Below are 20,525 nucleotides of genomic sequence, written 5' to 3' on the forward strand. Positions count from 1 at the left end.
CAAACCGGATGGCACACTCAAAGAAACATTATCAGTTCTCATTCAGTTTGAGAGAACCTTACCTAAGGTAATACAAATGGGATATTTGAACTTCATGGTTAGGGAGTACATCCCCAAACCTCTCAGGCGCTACGCATGTCATGAATAGGGCACACAGCGCAGCAGTGTAAAGGACCGCTAAGGTGTGCGAGATGCGGAGGACAACATGAGTATGGGAAATGTGAAAAGGATGCAAAGGTTAAAGGTTGTAACTGCGGAGGAGATCACAGTGCTGCGTTTGGAGGATGTGAAGTGCAGAGAGAGGCCAGAGAGGTGCAGAGGGTTAAGATTACAAACCAAGTTTCATACGCAGAAGCAATAAAGAAAGTAAGGGTAACAGTAACAATCAATAAGACCCCTAGTGGAATGGAGCAGAGCATTACAATACAAAATGGCAGGAACACACCTAAAAGTAATCTTCAAATCCAACCCCACAGCGCCACCAAGAGTAAAGAGGATGATGGTGTTCTAAGGACATAGCGTGTTGGTCTATGTTTGATAACCGAGAAGTAGCCGAAATACACCCTGCGAGCTGGTTCGAATCCCGCTCAATCCCTTGTATGTCAGAACATGCATAAATGTAAAGGTGGAGCTTATTTATTATTTTTACCACACTTTTCAGTAGGTTGTGTATAAAATCAATGCCTCATTTAAGTTCTTCTCCATAATCATTCGTGATTCATTGTCTGTATATGTTTGTACTTTGTAACATAATCTAAATCTTCAAAGTAACTCATGTTATCAAATCAATGAAGTTAAGAGTCAAATCTTTGCCTCTGAAATGTAGTGAAGTATTAAGGAGCATGCAAGTCAGTACATCATTGTACAGTACTTCTATAGATGTACTTCATATAGAATAGTACTTAGAATATAAGTAATATGACAAATATGTGAGGATTATTGTTATGTTGTGCATTTATTATTATAATTACAACTTTTAATAAATGTATTAAAACTTAAGAACAAACTTAGTATTAAGTAAATATAACAATAATGAAAGTGAAATATGATGATGAAATATTCAAAACAGAAACATCCATACTTGTTTTATATGTATTTATATATTTAAAACAACAGTAATAATAACAACAACAATTCTTACAATATGTATAGTAAAGTGTAAAATAAATACTAATAACAAGACCAACAGTGCAAAATATATTAAAGTGAAAAATATATTAAAGTGAAAAAGTTGCAAAAATAAACAACAAATATTTAAAAGAAGTTAAAAACACAGAAACATCCAAAACTGTTTTATACGTTTATATAACATTGTAATACCAATATAAACAATAATAATAATAATACAAGTGTACCATATATAACATAACTAACTAAACAGTGCCATCTAATGTAAAGAAATAAAGTGTCAAATAAATAACAAAATGACCCACCTGCTCACAACATGTGGTCCTTTAGGTGCATCCCCTCTCTTTCCCCCATGCCCTCTTTGCTCACCACACAGCCCTCCAGTCCTCATAGGACTGGGTCTCTGATTCTTGACAGTACCAATTGCCAAAGTACTGTAACTGGGCTGGTGGCTTCCTGTCTTTGTTGCACTTTTTGCAAATGATGGCGTCTGTCTTTTTGACATACTTTCTTTTGCCTGATCCACATTGCTCCCTCTCCTCTTGTCTTTCCCTGTTCTGCTGTGTGGTGTACGGCACGTTACTCTGACCAGATGTTAGCGCCTGAGCAGCTGATGGCAATGGCATGTTGAGAAGCATCATCTGAGAGCTTCCAGGCACAACCTGTGAGGGTCCAGGCACTTGAGGAAGCTGCACAGATGGTACCATCATGTATGGTGTTGAGAAGGTGGTGGGGGGACCTGTGAGATGGCCACTGGTTGGGATCTGTTCTGGAGCTTTGCCTCACCAGCAGTGTTTGGTGGCAGAACAAAGGTGTGAGGCTCAGCCAGACTGCCAGGAAACAGAGATGTCCCTTTCTGCTTTGCCACAAGAAGCTGCTCAGGTCCTGCCATGGGAGCGTCAGGAGCGGGGATACCCTGCTTCAGGACCTGCTGTTCCTGAGACCTGCAGCGCCTGCTGAACCTGCGGAAACATGAAACAATCAATATTAATGAACAAAAGGGAATATTTGTAATTGAAAAGAGTTGGGATTATTTTGAACAATAAATCATTTTACTGGGTAAGTATTACAAAGTAAGTATACATGTTTTGCAGTATATGTAGTATGCTTATTTACTCGCCATTGTGTGACAGTTGCAACATTCACTTCTGGAAGCTGGTCTCAGTCATCACAGATGTGCTTATAAGCACGTATCACCATTGTGAACCGTGAGACCCTCTTTCCCTCGCAGCGCACAGTGTTTTTGTAGAGGTCACAGAGCCTTGTGAAGATGGCCTCCACCACTCTGTTGCAGTCAGGCCACTGTGCAGGACTGTGAGCCCCAATGAAGCACCTGTAAATTCAACAGAATACTTATTATTATGAATTACTAAAGATTGAGATGTATTTGTACTTTTCTGTAATTGTACTTCCCTAAAGTTATGGGGGAAACCCAGAAAGTGTTGTTCTGCTTTATTCCATCTGACACAAGAAAGGAAAGGTGGTGTTCAAGTTAATAAAGATCCTTTAATAAACTTGACTACACTTATTAAGGTGAAGACAGTATTTCAGACAGTTTCAGTCATTTTAAAATGTTGTACTTAATGTAACAAACCTTTTAGTGCTCTCCACACCTGGAGCCACAATCGTTTTTGTTGCCCTGAATCGCCCCTGCTTCAGTGTGTTTTTGTGAAGGGGTGGATAGCTGGTCTTCCTCTTGTCGAAATCCCCCAGTGTCTGCCACAGAGTGATTATTTTGGTGCACTCGTCTCCACTTAAGGCCAGTAGGTGTTCTCGGAGACCAAACAAAAACTCTGCCAGCTCCTGGACGGCTCCATACCCCTCGATATTGTCAGGGCCAACACAATCCTAAAATGAAAGATAATTCAAACATATTTGATAGCAACAACAAATGCTATTAATTGTAGCTGACATAACCCAGATTGTGTTACAAGCATGTAAATACACATAAGAAAGGTAAATTGGTCCTTACATCGACTGAGGTGGATTGTTGTGAGGACAGGGTGCTGGTGGAGGATGGAGGAGGGACCACAGACAGTGAGGACAGGGTGCTGGTGGAGGATGGAGGAGGGACCACAGACAGTGAGGACAGGGTGCTGGTGGATGATGGAGGAGGGACCACAGACAGTGAGGACAGGGTGCTGGTGGAGGATGGAGGAGGGACCACAGACAGTGAGGACAGGGTGCTGGTGGAGGAGGGACCACAGACAGTGAAGACAGCGTGCTGGAGGAGGAGGGACCACAGACAGTGAGGACAGGGTAATGGAGGAGGATGGAGGAGGGACCACAGACAGTGAGGACAGGGTGCTGGAGGAGGATGGAGGAGGGACCACAGACAGTGAGGACAGGGTGCTGGTGGAGGATGGAGGAGGGACCACAGACAGTGAGGACAGGGTGCTGGTGGAGGATGGAGGAGGGACCACAGACAGTGAGGACAGGGTGCTGGTGGAGGAGGGACCACAGACAGTGAAGACAGGGTGCTGGAGGAGAATGGAGGAGGGACCACAGACAGTGAGGACAGGGTGCTGGTGGAGGATGGAGGAGGGACCACAGAACGCGAGGACAGGGTGCTGGTGGATGGAGACGGAGATACAGAGGACGGTGCTTTTGATGAGGCAGCAGGTAACCTTTGAAGGTGGAAGGTGCGGACAGTGAAGTCCTGAAACTCCTCAGGTTCAGCATGACCTTCATGAACCTCTATTGCCACCTCGCTGCTCTCTGACTCTTGTATGGCCAGCTTGTAGTCCTGAAGAACTTGACCAATTTGCTGGTAAAGGTACTCCACTCCCATCAGGTCCTCTTTCAAATCAAATAAAAATACAATTAGATAATACACCATCATATATATAATATCATTTTAAATATAAATGACTTAATCTAATTACTTGTGGTATTTAGATGATGTTATTTGCATATCAATCAGAAAACATAATGCAAGTGATAAAATGGTAGGCTATTAGTATACTACAAGCAAATACAATATATATCTACCAGTGTATTTTCGTGGCCCAACATAAGGGATGATCTTCTTGCCTAGAACCTCCTCTGCCAGAGTATTCACAGCATGGCGAAGAAGATGATTGTAGCAGTGTGGATGCTGCTGCTCATCCCTGGTTGCTGCCACAGCCCGGTCCTCATTCCAGCGTGCCAGTCCATCCAAAAGATAGGCTTGGAAAAAGGTGTCACTTGCCAGAGTACCTGTAAAGTACATTTTGAAATGTATCATGTTTTTATTTCAGATCATTTCAACATTTGTATAGATAAAAACACAGCTGTTATTTATTCCAATCCAATGGTGATGAATCTAACCATAGGATGAAAAGAGGGAAACACATATTTACCTGGGATGAACCGGTTCAGGTGCAGGTGAAATGACTCCAGTGAAGTAGAGCCTCTGGCACAGCGGTATGTTGGCAGGCGGTGCCCTCCCTTCACACTGGAGCCAGTTTGTGCGTAGAGCTGCACACCTGGAGGATCCTGGATGCAGGCCACATGCTTCCACTGGGACTTGATGATTTCACTCATCCGGGCCGAGTTGATGAGTGGCACTCCCAGAGAGTCCCGAGCAGCATCTCCATCAAAGGCCTGGATGAGCCTATGAATCTGAGCCTGGGTCTCCTCTGTGCCGCGGGTGATTCTCCGGCAATGCAGAGCTAGCTCATTTCTGCTGACAGAGTGAAGCACATCAGCCTCGGATGGATGTCTCCCTTCAGCTTCTAGCTCTGCACGCTTTGCACCCTTCGCGGCCTTCAGGTCGTCCTGGTCCCACATGAAAATACAGTGGCTGAGGCGACTCATAAAAGTGGCATACAGCTGGTGGGAGTCTGTGCTGCAACCCACAGCAAATCTGCGCATGAAGTGCCAGATGTCTAACCGGATTGTCATGTTGTTCCACTCTTCAAAAATCCTCCTTAGAAGAGTGTTTCCACAGCAGTCTCCGTCCACATATAGCACCTCAGGAGGAGCCACCCCAGCCATTCTGTATCTGTTGATGAGTCCTTCAACCATAGGACCAAGACCATAGCCCTCGCTGGCTGTGAGCACGGACATGATGACGTGTCCATGCTCATTACCAACATTGGTTGCCCAGGTAGCGGTGCCGTAGCTTTTTCCCGCTAGCTTACGGGTCACCTTTTTGGTTGAATCCATCTTCAGGATCCGACCATACTGGGAAGTGATGGTGGCCTTGAATTCATCCAGCCTTTGCAGTATCCTGGGCATAAACTTGCATCAGCCAACGGTGCTTCGGGACAGGAGGCATGGCAGGTACAGGATCAAAGGTCACGGGCAGAATCAGGCCTGATGTAACAGCACTGGCAATTCCTTTACAATCCTGCAGGTACTAGACTGTCTTCTGCATCCACACCTCAGCATGACGCTCCTGCAGCTTCCTCTGGATCTGGCTGCTGCTGTTTCCCAGCCCTCGCTGATGCATCAAACTTGCAACCTCAAAGTCACATGCAAGTTTAGATGTCAGGATGCAAGGGAACTGCATCCTGTGTCCAATGTCCAGCTGAGAGATGAGGCCGTTGCTCCAGCTGATGACCTTCCTCTTGCACCTTGGGCAGGCCAGGTACTCAGATGCAACAAAGTAAATCTTTCCAACAGCCACCACCTGCCTGATCTTCTGATGCAGGCCAGCTGAGGTCAAAGGGTCTTTGTTGCAATCTGGATGCGGACAGGTCAGCATTACTTGCCACAGCTTTCGTGGCATCCACAGCAGGAGGGGATGACCAAAGTAATTTTCCTGAGCAGGATATTTGCTGGTCCTCAGTGGCACCTGGGGGGGATACCACCAAAGTTTGTCCACCCTGCTATCCAGCTCAGGATGCCCCTTTGCGTTCCACTTGAACAGAGCCTTTGATATCCACCTCTGATCTACTTCAGGCAAGGTGTGGGTCCAGCCAGCTGGAAGACAGACTCGTTATGCTACAAAAAAACAAAACAAAAAAACTAAGAAATAAACAAATGCAAATTCATTTTTGCTTTATTGTCCCTAGATATGAAACTTATTAAAAGTTCATTAGATAATTTTTTTATATAAAGTGTTATGGAAATGGTGTGATCTAATGGGTTAACCTTTTGCTGTGATAACAGATGCTTTGTTGTCTAAGGGAGGGTTTACGACCCTACAGGAAAGGGAGGGGGGAAAGGAAACAATGGGGGGTGTTTGCGACACCTAATTGATCTCTATAGGGGGTGGGTTTTCTTTGATGTAAACTAAAGCCGAGCCTGATGTACTCTTGCAGACACTCTCAAGACGAGGTGTCGTGTATGCACACATCAAAGACCTTCTTAAGGACTTCAGTACGAATATTGAGTTTCTTTGCCTAAGCCACAGCAGCTGATTTTACGTTGCGACAACAAAAGGAAAAGGACATGAAAAATAAATGAGAAAAATGTATCACTAAATGTGTCGACTTAAAAATATTGTGTTTTAATGTTTGAGATATTGAAATGTTAACATACCTGCAGGATTTGCCTCCTCAAATTGTACTGCCTCTGCCAGGAGTGTGCTGTCATCGACCTCACTGGACACAGCCGGGTGTGTGAGGGTGGATGCTGGAGGCAGGTGTGTGAGGGTGGAGGCTGGGGCCTTTGCTGCCTCGAAGGAGACAGGCAGTTGGATGAGGTGGGGTTTTGGATGTGCATGTGCATGGACCAAAGCTAAAGAAAGACATATTAAGGACAACCAGATAAACATCACAAGTATTGAAGAGTACTAAACATTAAAAAGAAGTGTTATCAAATAAATGTTTGCTTACAGGGTTTTATTTTGCTGGGGGAAACCAGCCATTTCATGCGTTGGTGAGGCTCCTTTGATTTGGCACCTTCTGTCCAACCAAAAGGGAGCAGAGTGAAGAGGTTGAGGCATGTTGGCTGGTCCCAGCTTGCTGGGTGGGAGGGGAGCGTTGGCAGTAGGGCTGAACAATTAATCGATTTTAAATCGAAATCGCGATTCGAGATGATGCGATTATCAAATCGCAAAGCCTGCGATATTTTTTAACTTTTTTTTTTTTTTACAATTTTTTTTTGTTCTTCTTGTGTGTCAGTCATCCACACCAATCAGAAGTGCTGTGCTCCACAAGTACCAGCCATTGTTAATCAATCAGAAGTGGCCCATGATAGAAGGTGATAGACAGATTGATCCAATCACCTGCCAAGTGCTTTTGAAAGTGCCTGCCCTTTCCAAATGGCTTCCAATGGAGCTTTCCTAGATAGTTTGGTGAAACAAACCATCTGAGTCAGGTTAGTAATGCTCCATCACATGTTCTACATCTAAAAGGGTGAATCTTTAACTGAAGCTTGACTTTAAAGCAACCCAACGGAAGTTTCATGTAAGTTTAGTTCTTTCACTCGTAGCTCGGGCTGCGGGGGTGCTAGAGACGGGAGTATGTTGATACGACCTTCCTAGCCGGAGTTATGGCCGCATTTTACAATAAACTTCTGTTGGGTCGCTTAAAAATAAATATCGCAATTCGAATCGCAAACGCAATATTTGTCAGAAAAATCGCAATTACATTTTTCCCCAAAATCGTGCAGCCCTAGTTGGCAGCATATTGCTCTTCTTTCATGGCAATGGCAATTCTACCAGAAGGAAAGAGCTCAATATACTCTTTGAAACAGCCCTTGTTCAGGGCATGTTCTTTGGAGTCTTTGCAGCCTCCTGTCGGGTCTCTTATCATTGCTGCCACAAGGTAAGCAGCATAGCCAAGATAATTTTCCACCACCCAACGGAAAGTCTGCCTGCGAAACAGACCAAACTGGATTTCGAAGAAACCCAGCAGGTGTCTTCTGTTGGATGGATCTCCACGGTGCTGGGTTATGGCTGTTCTGGCCTTGTCCATCACTTCCTCTGGGGAAAGAGGTCGAATCCATGGCCTGTCTTTGTTAGACTCCTTAACCTTTGTTGCTTCCAAAGTGTCTGTCAAGTTAAGAATACCGTCCCGTTTTCGAAAGCGTGGTTCCATCTAGAGCAGGGGTGGGGAACCTTTTTCCTCTCAAGGGACATTTCAATTTTTTCAATATCCTCCGAGGGCCGTACAAATGGTTGACCTCTGCTTAAAAATACTAAAATCACAGCCCATTCATTTGGCCTTTCTTTCATGATGTGCAAAGAAAAAGCAACCTCTTCATCCAGATATCTTACCATGACTCGCGCATGCATGCACGTGCACGGTTGTGGCATGACCACCAAAACAGAAAGATATGGACACAAGATGTGTCAGGATTCTTATGATTTGTCACGTTTGTAGTTTTGTATGTCTGGTTATGGGTATTTTCCTCCTTGTGTGTTGTCTGGTCCTTCTTCCTGTGTTTTTCCCCTGTCGTTAGTTTCCCTGGTGTGTCTAATTGTCTGATTGTGTTCACCTGTCGCCCTTGTGTTTCTCCTCCCCTGCCCGGCTGTTTCTCGTCTTGTGATTACCCCTCCCTGTATTTAGTCTGGTCTCGTCCTGTGTTCAGTGTTGGTTCGTCTTTTGTTTGTGAATGAGTTCACCGGTGAGAGTTCTGTTTTGTCCAAGTTATTATTATTTTATCCTTGAAATAAAGACTTTTTCAGCGTTATCTGCATTTGGGTCCTGCTTGCTTCACTCACCGTAACAGTACGAACCAACCAAGGATGGGCCCAGCAGATTCATTTGAGCAGGAATTATGTTCTTTTCCTTTTCTCTGGCTTACTGCTCTGATCGATGGAGGGGAGCGTCCGGAGTTCAGCAGCGAGAGGCTGCTCTGGCTGAGGCGCACCAGAGGGCTATGGAGAAACCAGGTTTAGTTAAATTCTTACCTGGCTGGATTTTGGACTTCCTCTCGGTGTGTGATTCCCGGCCTGCTAGCCCCAGGCATGCTAGCTCCCTGCCTCCCAATTCCCAACCTGACACCATACGCCTCGGTGTGTTCCGTCTGGAGTCAACCTCTGCTTCTTCCCCAGTTCCTGCTCCTGTCCAGGAGCCGATCTCTGGAACTCGTCTGGCTTTTGGAGGTCCAAAAGGCTCCTAAGAGAAGGAGTCGCAGGTCCAGGCTAGCAGCCCTAGCCCCAGAAGCCATGCTTTGGGCTCCAGTACAGGCCCCAGCAGCCATGGTTCCGGCCCCAGTTCTGGCCCCAGCAGCCATGGCTCCAGCCCCAGTTCTGGCCCCAGCAGCCATGGCTCCAGCTCAAGTACAGGCCCCAGCAGCCATGGTTCCGGCCCCAGTTCTGGCCCCAGCAGCCATGGTTCCGGCTCCATCAGCCATGGCTCCAGCTCCAGTTCTGGCCCCAGCAGCCATGGTTCCGGCCCCAGCTCTGGCCCCAGCAGCCATGGTTCCGGCCCCAGCAGCCATGGCTCCAGCCTCAGTCCTGGCCCCAGCAGCCATGGTTTCGACTCCAGCCCCTCGTCTCCGGCCGACGCCAGCTCCCCGTGTCCTGTCAGCGTACCGGCAGACGCCAGCTCCCCGTGCCCTGTCGGCATTCCGGCCAACTCCAGCCCCCCGTGTTCTGTTGGCGAACCGACCGTCTCAAGTCTCATCTCAAGTTCCTTCTCAAGTCCCCTCTCAAGCCACATCTCCAGCTCCCTCTCGAGTCCCCTCTAAAGTTCCCTCTCGAGTCTCCTTTCAAGTCACCTCTCGAGTCTCCTCTCAAGTCCCCCCTCGAGTCCCCTCTCAAGTCACCTCTCGAGTCTCCTCTCAAGTTCCCTCTCAAGCCTCCTTTCAAGTCACCTCTCGAGTCCACTCTCGAGTCACCTCTCGAGTCCCCTCTAAAGTTCCCTCTTGAGTCTCCTCTCGTGTCCCCCCTCGAGTCCCCTCTCAAGTCACCTCTCGACTCTCCTCTCAAGTCTCCTCTCAAGTCCCCCCTCGAGTCCCCCCTCGAGTCCCCTCTCGAGTCTCCTCTCGAGTTCCCTCTCAAGCCTCCTTTCGAGTCACCTCTTGAGTCACCTCTCGAGTCCCCTCTCGAGTCCCCTCTCGAGTCACCTCTCGAGTTCCATCTCAAGTCCCTCCTCTAGTCCCTCCTCTGGTCCCTTCCCGAGTCCCTCCTCTAGTCCCTTCTCTAGTGCCTTCTCTAGTCCCATCTCTAGTCACTACTCAATTCCCTTCTCAAGTCCCTCCTCTAGTCAATTCCCTAGTCCCATCTCTAGTCCCACCTCTAGTCACTTCTCCAGTTCCCTCTCGAGTCCCCTCTCCAGTTTCTTCTCGAGTCCCCTCTCGAGTCACCTCTCCAGTTCCCTCTCGAGTGCCCTCTCCAGTTTCCTCTCGAGTCTCCTCTCGAGTCCCCTCTCCAGTTTCTTCTCGAGTTCCCTTCTCGAGTTCCCTTCTCAAGTCCCTTCTCTAGTTCCTCCTCTAGTCCCTCCTCTAGTCCCTCCTCTGGTCCCTTCCCGAGTCCCTCCTCTAGTCCCTTCTCTAGTCCCATCTCTAGTCGCTACTCAAGTCCCTCCTCTAGTCCCCTCTCGAGTTCCCTCTCGAGTCACCGTTCGAGTTCCCTCTCGAGTCACCTTTCGAGTTCCCTCTCGAGTCACCTTTCGAGTTCCCTCTCGAGTCACCTATCGAGTCACCTTCTCGAGTTCCCTTCTCAAGTCCCTTCGCGAGTCCCTCCTCTAGCTCCTCCTCTAGTCCCTCCTCGAGTCTCCTCTTGAGTCCCCTCTCTAGTTCCCCCTCGGTTCTCCTCTCGAGTCTCCTCTCGAGTCCCCTCTCGAGTCACGTCTCAAGTCCCTACCCAATGTCCTGGTCCGTTGGAGGTTCCGCTGGGGGTCCTGCCAACTCCATGTCCTGTTCCGTTGGAGGCCCTGCCGACTACTCCTCTGCCGGGGGTCTTGCCAACCCTATGTCCTGTGCCGTTGGAGGCCCCACCGACTACTCCTCTGCCAGGGGTCCTGCCAATCCTATGTCCGTGCCGATGGAGGTTCCGCTGGAGGTCCTGCCAACCCTATGTCCTGTGCCGTTGGAGGTTCCGCTGGGGGTCCGGCCAACTCTATGTCCTATCCCGTTGGGGGTCCCGCCGACTACTCTTCTGCCGGTGGTCCTGCCAACCCTATGTCCTGTGTCGTTGGAGGGAGGTCCCGCCGACTACTCTCCTGCCGGGGGTCCTGCCAACCCTGTGTCCTGTCCCGTTGGGGGTCCCGCCGACTACTCTTCTGCCGGGGGTCCTGCCAACCCTGTCTCCTGTCCCGTTGGGGGTCCCGTCGACGACTCTTCTGCCGGGGGTCCTGCCAACCCTATGTCCTGTGCCGTTGGAGGTTCCGCTGGGGTTCCTGACAGCTCCATGTCCTGTCCCGTTAGGGGTCCCGTTGACTACTCTCCTGCCGGGGGTCCTGCCAACCCTGTGTCCTGTCCCGTTGGGCAGGGCTCGACATTATAAATGGCCCGCTGGCCCGGAAGCACTTTTCAGACCCCCCTGGCCAGCATAACGTACTTTCCACTTGCCCGCTCGGGCCACTAAAAATATTGGTTTAAAAAGAAAAAATGGTCCTGTGTTATAGGTATTGTGACAAGCCATTTTGTTAAATTGTTTCGTTTATTAACGCTACAACATCGCGTTTCGTGAGGCGGTTGTCGTTGTTGGGTGAAAAGCAAACAGCTGATTCCTGCGGAGCACAGCGCTCGTTCACTACAGACTTTCGCGCCACCTAAGCATTCGCCAAAATGTTTTTAATACCAGCGGTAACCGGCCAAGCGCCGGGCAAATAACAATCTTCAAATAAAAGAAAGTCACCGGAGGAGTTAAAGGAGAGTGACGGGGAGTATGAGAAGAAGAGGGAGAGAAGGTTTCAGCCAGCTTGATCGATGGAGTTGGCTTCTAGTGGTGCAGTGACGCATCCTAAAACCCTTTTAACACTGCTCCTAACCAAGCGGCAAACTCTGGGGAAGAGCCGGTACACCAACACGGAAGTGCCACACACTGCAGTTCATATATTGGCCGATAGGCGATGGCTGCAGAAAGGAGCAATTTCCATAGACCCCCATGTTAAAATGCCCAATTTTACAGCAGAAAAAAACATGTTTCTACCCCTACATACACATCCATACATTTGTATTATCGATATAGTTAGATTCCACCTTCATGATTATGGATCTGTGAGTGAATTGTTTTCTAACACGACCCTTTTATTTATATTAGGTCTTAAAGTTTTTGCATAAATTAGGGCGTGGTCACTTTGATGGACACGTACATGCCTCACTGTCAGCTAACAGCAACTTATCCATTCTGCTAGGCTACAACCATAGAGGCTACAACGTTAGTTAGTCGTAGTTACTGTACTTGACCCTTTAGCTTTAGCCGTGTTCGTGGTGATTGTGGGAATATTGTTACAAATACCAGACAATTAAAATGTCGTGCTGTGCGCTTGAATGTACTAACAGAACTTCCAAGAAGTCTACTCTCAGCTTTTTTCGGTGAGTAAAATGATAATATTATACATGGTAACCCTGTTAGCAGGTGTTTGTGTGCTTGTTAGCTTAGCTTGTTATGTAGCTTATTAGCCAGCTAAGGACGTAACCCTTTATACATGTGTATATATATATATATATACAGTTTAGTTTATGATTCAGCCTTGGGTAAGTCTTTTATAGTCTATGGCTATGACGCCCATAATGCTAAATGGGAGCAAATGTTAAAAGGGGATCATGAAGGGGACCCAATTATCCCAGTGGTGGCCGCCGAAGCTAACCGGAGCCGTAGCTAACCGGAGCCGTAGCTAACCGGAGCCGTAGCTAACCGGAGCCGTAGCTAACCGGAGCCGTAGCTAGCCCTTTGCGGCTCCGTTAGCTTCGGCCAGCGGCGGAGCCCGGCGTTATAACTGGAGATCAAGGAATGCAGCGAAACGCGGACTTGGTTCGCCTGCAGCCTTCTATAGTATGAAGAAATGATGTTGAACAAGGCTTATTAAGCTGAACATCGCCACAATTGTTCTGCTATGTATCGGTACTTATTTTATTTTCTTAACGTGTGAATGACAAGCATTAAGAATAACAACAAATAGCTATTTATCTTGCATATTGTCTCGTTTGATTATGAATGTAACGTTAATATAGTGGAACTACACTGTTTTATCAAAACCAAAGTGCCACGCAGTAACTTGGTAGGCCCATGCATGTATTTCAGCAGGAAATGTGCAACCTAGATTACATTTACCAACACAGACTTGTTGAGATCATAGTATGAAGTGAATACTTAAAAACGAAAGTTAATTATAAATCATACATGATCAATCATATTCTTGTATAAACCCATAATGAGAATGCTTCTTGACGGTTTTTGAATATGTATGTATGCTTACAATTTTTTCTGTTGCTATTTGATAACTTTGCATTTTGAAAAGAGGGTGTTGTGAGTTTTCATAGTATGTTTAATACTTCAAAACGAAAGTTAGTTATAATCAAATATAATCAATTATATTCTTGTATAACCCACAATGAAAATGCTTCATATTTTAGGTTTTTCTATAGTTACAGTATAAACAAAACAAAGTGGTTTGTTTAGGTTGAGTGTGTAAGGTCTATGATTTATGGGTGTCTCTGATAAAGAGAGTAGGCCGTTTTCTCCCTCTCCTGTGACAGCAGTACACAGGGAGGGGGGCTCCAGGCTTAAGGAGAAACACAGAGGCCTAAAAAAAGGGTCAAGTCCTTTTTACACTAACATAGGAAGGTGTGTCTTATGCCATAAAGCTATGGAACATGTCGAGTCATGTCCAGCCTTATACATTAGAATCCATGCCCAGTTTTCCACAAATTGGGTGTAGAGGAGGAGTTTGTTTTTTGGGGTTTTCGTTCCGTTTTTTTTAGCATAAAGAGACTGGGTTTTTGAGAGAGCGCGAGAGAGAGTGGGGTTTCCCCTGGTAGACTCTCTCCCGGTAGGCTTTGTGCTTCAGAGCTGGGTTAATAGCTCTCGGTATAGGTTCTCTCAAACTTGGTAAATATCTCTCGAATTTCTTGGTTGTTGGCTGAGTGGAATGATTTGATGAGAGATGTGTTTGTGAATATTATAACCCGTCACCTGTGAGGATCTTCCTCCGAAATAATGCGGATAGGAATGGGTTTTTGAATGTTAATCCGCCGTCTGTGTCGGAAAAAGTGTATGAATATTATAACCCGTCACCTGTGAGGATCTTCCTCCGAAATAATGCGGATAGGAATGGGTTTTTGAATGTTATACCCGCCGTCTGTGTCGGAAAAAAGGTATGAAACTGATGTGAATTGATTTGGTGAATGAAAAGTTGAATGCGCTTTTTATTGTCACCGGTCTTTTTATGAGGAAATACCTCTAAATTCTATCGGGAGATTTTAAAATGTCACAACTGAATTGGGCAGTTGAAATTAAACATTTTGGTAATAAATGTAAGACTGTGAATTAAAGTTTCATATTTGAACATGATCACAGCACCATATTTTTTAGTATGATTATAATGTTGTAAAGAGAGAGAGGGGGGTTTCCCCTGGTAGACTCTCTCCCGGTAGGCTTTGTGCTTCAGAGCTGGGTTAATAGCTCTCGGTAAAGGTTCTCTCAAACTTGGTAACTATCTCTTGAATTTGTTGGTTGAAATGCTGAGTGAATTTGGTTGAAATGCTGAGTGAATTTGGTTTGAATGCAGAGTGAATTTCTTGGTTGGAAGGCTGAGTGGAATGATTTGATGAGAGATGTGTTTGTGAATATTATAACCCGTCACCTGTGAGGATCTTCCTCCGAAATAATGCGGATAGGAATGGGTTTTTGAATGTTATACCCGCCGTCTGTGTCGGAAAAAAGGTATGAAACTGATGTGAATTGATTTGGTGAATGAAAAGTTGAATGCGCTTTTTATTGTCACCGGTCTTTTTATGAGGAAATACCTCTAAATTCTATCGGGAGATTTTAAAATGTCACAACTGAATTGGGCAGTTGAAATTAAACATTTTGGTAATAAATGTAAGACTGTGAATTAAAGTTTCATATTTGAACATGATCACAGCACCATATTTTTTAGTATGATTATAATGTTGTAAAGAGAGAAGGTAAAAACCCTGTATTAGTTTGGACCTATTTTTCTTCAAATAAACTGATCCCACCTGTTGGATTGGGATCCTTTAAAAGACACCTGTGCCCTCCTCTCCTGCGTCAAAGGTAAGATTGCACCCTGCCACACACACTTAGGTAGGAGCACACTCCATTTACTGATATCAAAATCCTTCGGGATCCCTTAAACAGATTAAAAAAGAGTTGTCTGAATTGAAACAGCAGTTAATTGAACCTAGGTTCTTCGGGAAGTTAATAGAGGTGAGATCTTGCTGACGTTGGTGGATCTGAGCCAAGCAGCAACCTTACATAGACTCAATAACTTCGGAAAGGTCAATTAGTAGGTCAGAGTAATTTACCGGAATAAATTATCAGGACCTCTCCGACTCTAAACAGACTATATAGAAATATTTGTAAAAGTTGTTCTTGCGTTATTAAGTGAATATGGCATTAACCCTCCTGTTGTCTTTGGGTCGGTTTTCATGTATTTTTGAATAAAGGTTTCCTTTCAGGGGTGGCCAACCAGTCAGAGGTTAAGAGCCACATTTTTTCTATGTTACTGCAAAGAGCCACATCAAACACACAGTCACTGATACCGCTTGTTTCTGTTTTTTGTTTTCTGGAGACAAGATTTCAACCACGTCACTGATGCATTTTTGTGGCATTGGGATATATATTTTTTAAATCCTCTGGAGCAGAGAGAGGAGCTGTGGATTATTGTTATTGATTAATGCATCAGTGTTTCTTAGGGTCAAAAACACTAAACTCACAACTTAAAATGAAAGCGTTTAGTATATTTAATAAAAGAGCACATGTTCAATGTGAAAAGTGACAGTAGTTATAGATTATTTGCAATTTGGTGCTATATATATATTTTAAAAAAAATTATATATATTTTTTAAACACCTTGAATTTCAGGGGGGGCGGGGCTCCGTTGGCGGGGTGCAAGACAATGGTATGGGAAACACTGGATAGTAGTGTTTAATCAACGATAGGTTTTCCCCCCCTCAAAAGGTGATTGGTTCACTGCATCGCAGGTATTATTGTGATTGGCTCTTGGGCCACATCAAAATTAGACGCGCTGTCATCCTCTCATACTGACACCTGACACCACACATACACACGTAGGGAGAGCCCGGACGAAAGTAACACGGGACGAAAGTAACACGGAACGAAAGTAACGGAGCAATTTTATCCGAGCCCAAACAACTTTGACCGGCCAAATTACGTCAGAATGATCAGCATTCAATACTTAACAGACCTACTAAATATCAGGTTTAATTGTCAGGAGTAGTGTTGTCACGATACCAACATTTTGGTTTCGATACCAAGTCAAGAATTGCGATTCCGATTATTTTTCGATACTTTTCTTAAAAAAAGGGAAACAGTCTTAAATGTTATTATTGTGCTTTATTTCACACCAGAACCAGAACCATAACACAAACTTTTAAACAATGAGAACAATAAATAAATGACAAGAATTCGTATTAAATACAATTAATACATCTCTTACAGACAGGCCTCGTGGTGTCCGTAGGCTTGCCCTCACTGTCAGAGATATAGCTCAAATACATCAAAATGTCGCTTCTGGCGTCTTTTTTGTCAACAAGCCGAGGGGCAGCGGCAGCTGCACTCCCACTTGCAGCCATGCTTCTCGTTTTCTCACATGCTCTGGCAGCTAGCGCGTGCACGAGAGCGGGGAGGCACTTGAGCGTGCTTGAGAGGGGCGGGACTGCAGGCACGGCTGCAGAGCAGGGAGTGGAAGCAGAGCGCTGAACACACACAGCTCTTATTTAAACGGCGCTTTCTCACCGGAGTACTTTCCGCCGCATTCTTAAACGGAGGAATCGTAACTTTTTTAACGGCAGGGTATCGCGGTATACCTTTCAAGTATCGGTACACCTTGCACCACTAGTCAGGAGTCAGTGTCTCTCCCCCAAACTCACACATATAAAATTCAATATGAACTGAAGAGCCGCATGAAACTAGGCAAAGAGCCGCATGCGGCTCGAGAGCCGCAGGTTGGCCACCCCTGCTTTAGGTGATCCAGACAGGCTGGACCAGTGGGTGCTGAACATCCGGAGGAATAAATGGAGCCCCAACGTTTCTTCTCGCCTGTGCAGTGAACACTTTGAGAGTCATCACTTCAGCACGGACTCATGGGTACAGATCCTTTAAAAAAAAAAAAAACTTGGTTCCATTTGTGAGTGTAAATTGATGTTACTAATTAAATACATGTTATACATCATACAATGCTAAATAATTGTTATGGCATAGCTTGCACATCAATGATGAGTAATGTTCTTTTGATTAAAGGCCAAATTAAGATTTTGCCAGTTAAGTATAGAAACATAGAAATCGAATTTTTTTGCAAACCATCACATTTCTCTTCAATTTATGCAAAGACTCTTTATCATAGATAGAGAATTGCCATTTTCCCCCACATACTCTATGTTAAAAACAGATGAATTATATTACCTTTTTTTACATTATTTTATTGCAACATTCATTCATCTGTTGTCATCTTCTAACTTATTTATCTTAACAGCTATCACTGTAAAAAAAAAAAAGGATTTAATTTCATCTTACTATATTTATCTTTACATTCTGTTCTTGTCTTATTATATTTACGTGTATATAGATTTCTGCCTGCACTAATTTATTATTCTTAATTTAATTTTGAATTTATTTTATTGTTTTATGTCTTATATAACTATGTTGCATTGTTGGAGGAGCTCGGGACAGATGATTTTCATTGCCATTCCTACACTGTAGCCTATGTGCTATGACTTAAATCCTTTGAATCTGAATCTTGGAAACACGTAATTGTTGAATGGATTAACTGCATAGTTAACATGTTGGCCCTCTATTGTCTTTTATAATGCACTCTTAAATTTAAAACAACATTATTCAAAAGAAAGTTGAATATCTACAGACCTCAAAAAGTTATTTTATGTGTTTTTGTTTATTATTTTTATTAGGGAAGGAGATGCCTGAAAAACACTGCAGTGCCCACCATTTTCTATTTCACCAAAGAACAACAGCCTAGAAGGAAAAGCAGGGTGAGTAACAATGACGAGGTAAGTGACAGTCCTAGTTCGACTGTTAACAGCAATGAGGAGGTTGCAGATGTAGACCATGGTAGTGGCGAAAACAGTCTTGCTGCTGATCAGAGCAATATCATTATGATACAAGACACACCTGAAGAAGCCTTTGTTGTTCCACATGTGGAGCATAATGACATTCCAACAGTCAATGCTTGTGAGGTGGATGTTGGTTTGGGTAGCAGCAGCCAACAAACAAAACAAATTGGAAAGCAGGCAGACTCCGCCTCTGTTCACTCTTACACTTGGGCTTTAAACTAAGACGGTTCATACTGAATAGTTTGTGCACACATTTTTAACATGTGATCTTTCTTTCATGTAGGACGCTTGAGGGAAGTTGCAACGCCTCGGCCAATGTGATGTCTTCTCCACGTGAAAGACATTGAAGGCATAATTTATAACTTGAGACAATTTTCCAGAAGTTATGACTTGTATTAGCTTAGGCAGTAATGGATTACATCTAACACGAATCAAGATCGTATAGAAAAAAAGGAAAGTGTAATCCTTAGTTACATAGGAAAAGATGTAATCAGATTAGTTTTACTTTTTTGAGATGAGAGCAGTTTCCCAGCGTGAAGAAAATACATGAACCTCACGAGAGTCACTCCTCAGTCTATACCGTGTTTTGTTTCAATTCATGTCTCATTTAGTTACAAATATGTGATATATCTGAACAACAATGTGGTCAAAAATAATTTTCTTCATTTATTGGAAACATTTTCATGATCGCTTTTTTCGTTTATACATTTTAAGAATGGCATTTATCTTTTTTGAGAATGAGTTCTTATTTTATTTAATGTATTTGGGTCTATAACAGATGATACAAATGTTTGTGTCAGTAAATGTGTACTAACGTAGGGTACTAACAGAGGCGGGGGTGTGTGTGGAAATAACGGGGACAGAGCTGCTGTCAGACGATCAGCTGTGCAGCGTCATCACAAACGGACGTCGCTTCACGTGACGCTCCGGAGGAAAGTGCGTCCCATTGCTCTTAAAACTAATTTCCCTGCTTCTCGTGGTTTCATTAGAGGCTTCTCAATACTCAAATTTCCCCTCCTCGACTCCCCTCCTCGGTTCCCCTCCTCGAGACTTAGACCCGCCCACAGGAGATGCGAGCGGAGGACCGAGGAGGGGAACCGAGGAGAGAGGAGGGGAAGCAGCAGACGTTTAAAGAAATGAGAACTCCTCTCCCCTGAGCGGTCATTTTAAAGCGACGTCCGTTCATTATTACGTGGCAACAGCTGCATCAGCTGTCGAGTGTTTTGTCATAGCGCTGTATCTCTGTTAGATCAGCTGAACATTGTTCCCCCACATATTTACTTTGAATTCATTGAGAGTGCGGTATAATGAGACAATAACAGGCTACAGATGCGGACACACACACAAATATATTTATATAAATATATACAATTTAAAGTATGAGAGCACTCTCATAATAACGTAACACAATCAGATACTGGATATACCCCCCCCCCCCCCCCCCCCGTCTCTCTGGTTGCTGAAATGGGAAATTGAAATTACGGGCCAAAAGTTGTATTTACAAGTATTAACTTGTAATAATAATAAGCCACTTACAATTTTCCGTGAGATCAGGGAGCAGATATAAGATGGAAGTTTCCCTAACATACAAAGCCATGTTAGGGAAACTTCCATCTTATATCTGCTCCCTGATCTCACGGTGAATTGTAAGTGGCTACTGCCTGAGATCGCATGCTGTGGTTTTATTAAATGTGCCAACTGCTAGGACTGTCTTAGGGAAGACAGCTTTTATATGCGCAGCTCCTCTGTCTTGGAATAGTCTGCAAATTAAATGGAAACTGAGCAATCTGGTGCCACTAAATGTTTTTAAAGCTCGGTTGGATGCTACTCAATCGGAAGCTATTGGTACCTGTTTATGTGGATAATTATGTAAATGATGCTGTATGATGTCCTTTTGTTGTTCTATTTATGTTGTTATGTTTCATGTGGAACTACTTGAGCAGGTCTCCCTTGAAAAAGAGATCAATGATCTCAATGGGATTTATCTGTATAAATAAAGATTTGAAATTAAATTAAATTAAAAGTAAGCAGAGGACACCAAACCAACTGAGACCCGTCTGTCCGCCGCATCTACGCACTGTACAACACACACCTACATACTGTACCACACACACACATACACACTGCCTACAACACACACTTACAGCTCCTAAAGCATAATCAGGCTACAGCCGTTGTGTATTTTATTATGTGAAGCACTAAATGGTCTTAGAAAAATATCGACTCTTTGTACTACAGCAAATAAAGAGAGTAATGTAGGCCTGTTATACTGAGTGATATTGTACACTGCTCTGCTT

Source organism: Gymnodraco acuticeps, unplaced genomic scaffold, assembly GCF_902827175.1.
Source record: "Gymnodraco acuticeps unplaced genomic scaffold, fGymAcu1.1, whole genome shotgun sequence".
In the NCBI taxonomy this organism is placed as follows: Eukaryota; Metazoa; Chordata; class Actinopteri; order Perciformes; family Bathydraconidae; genus Gymnodraco; species Gymnodraco acuticeps.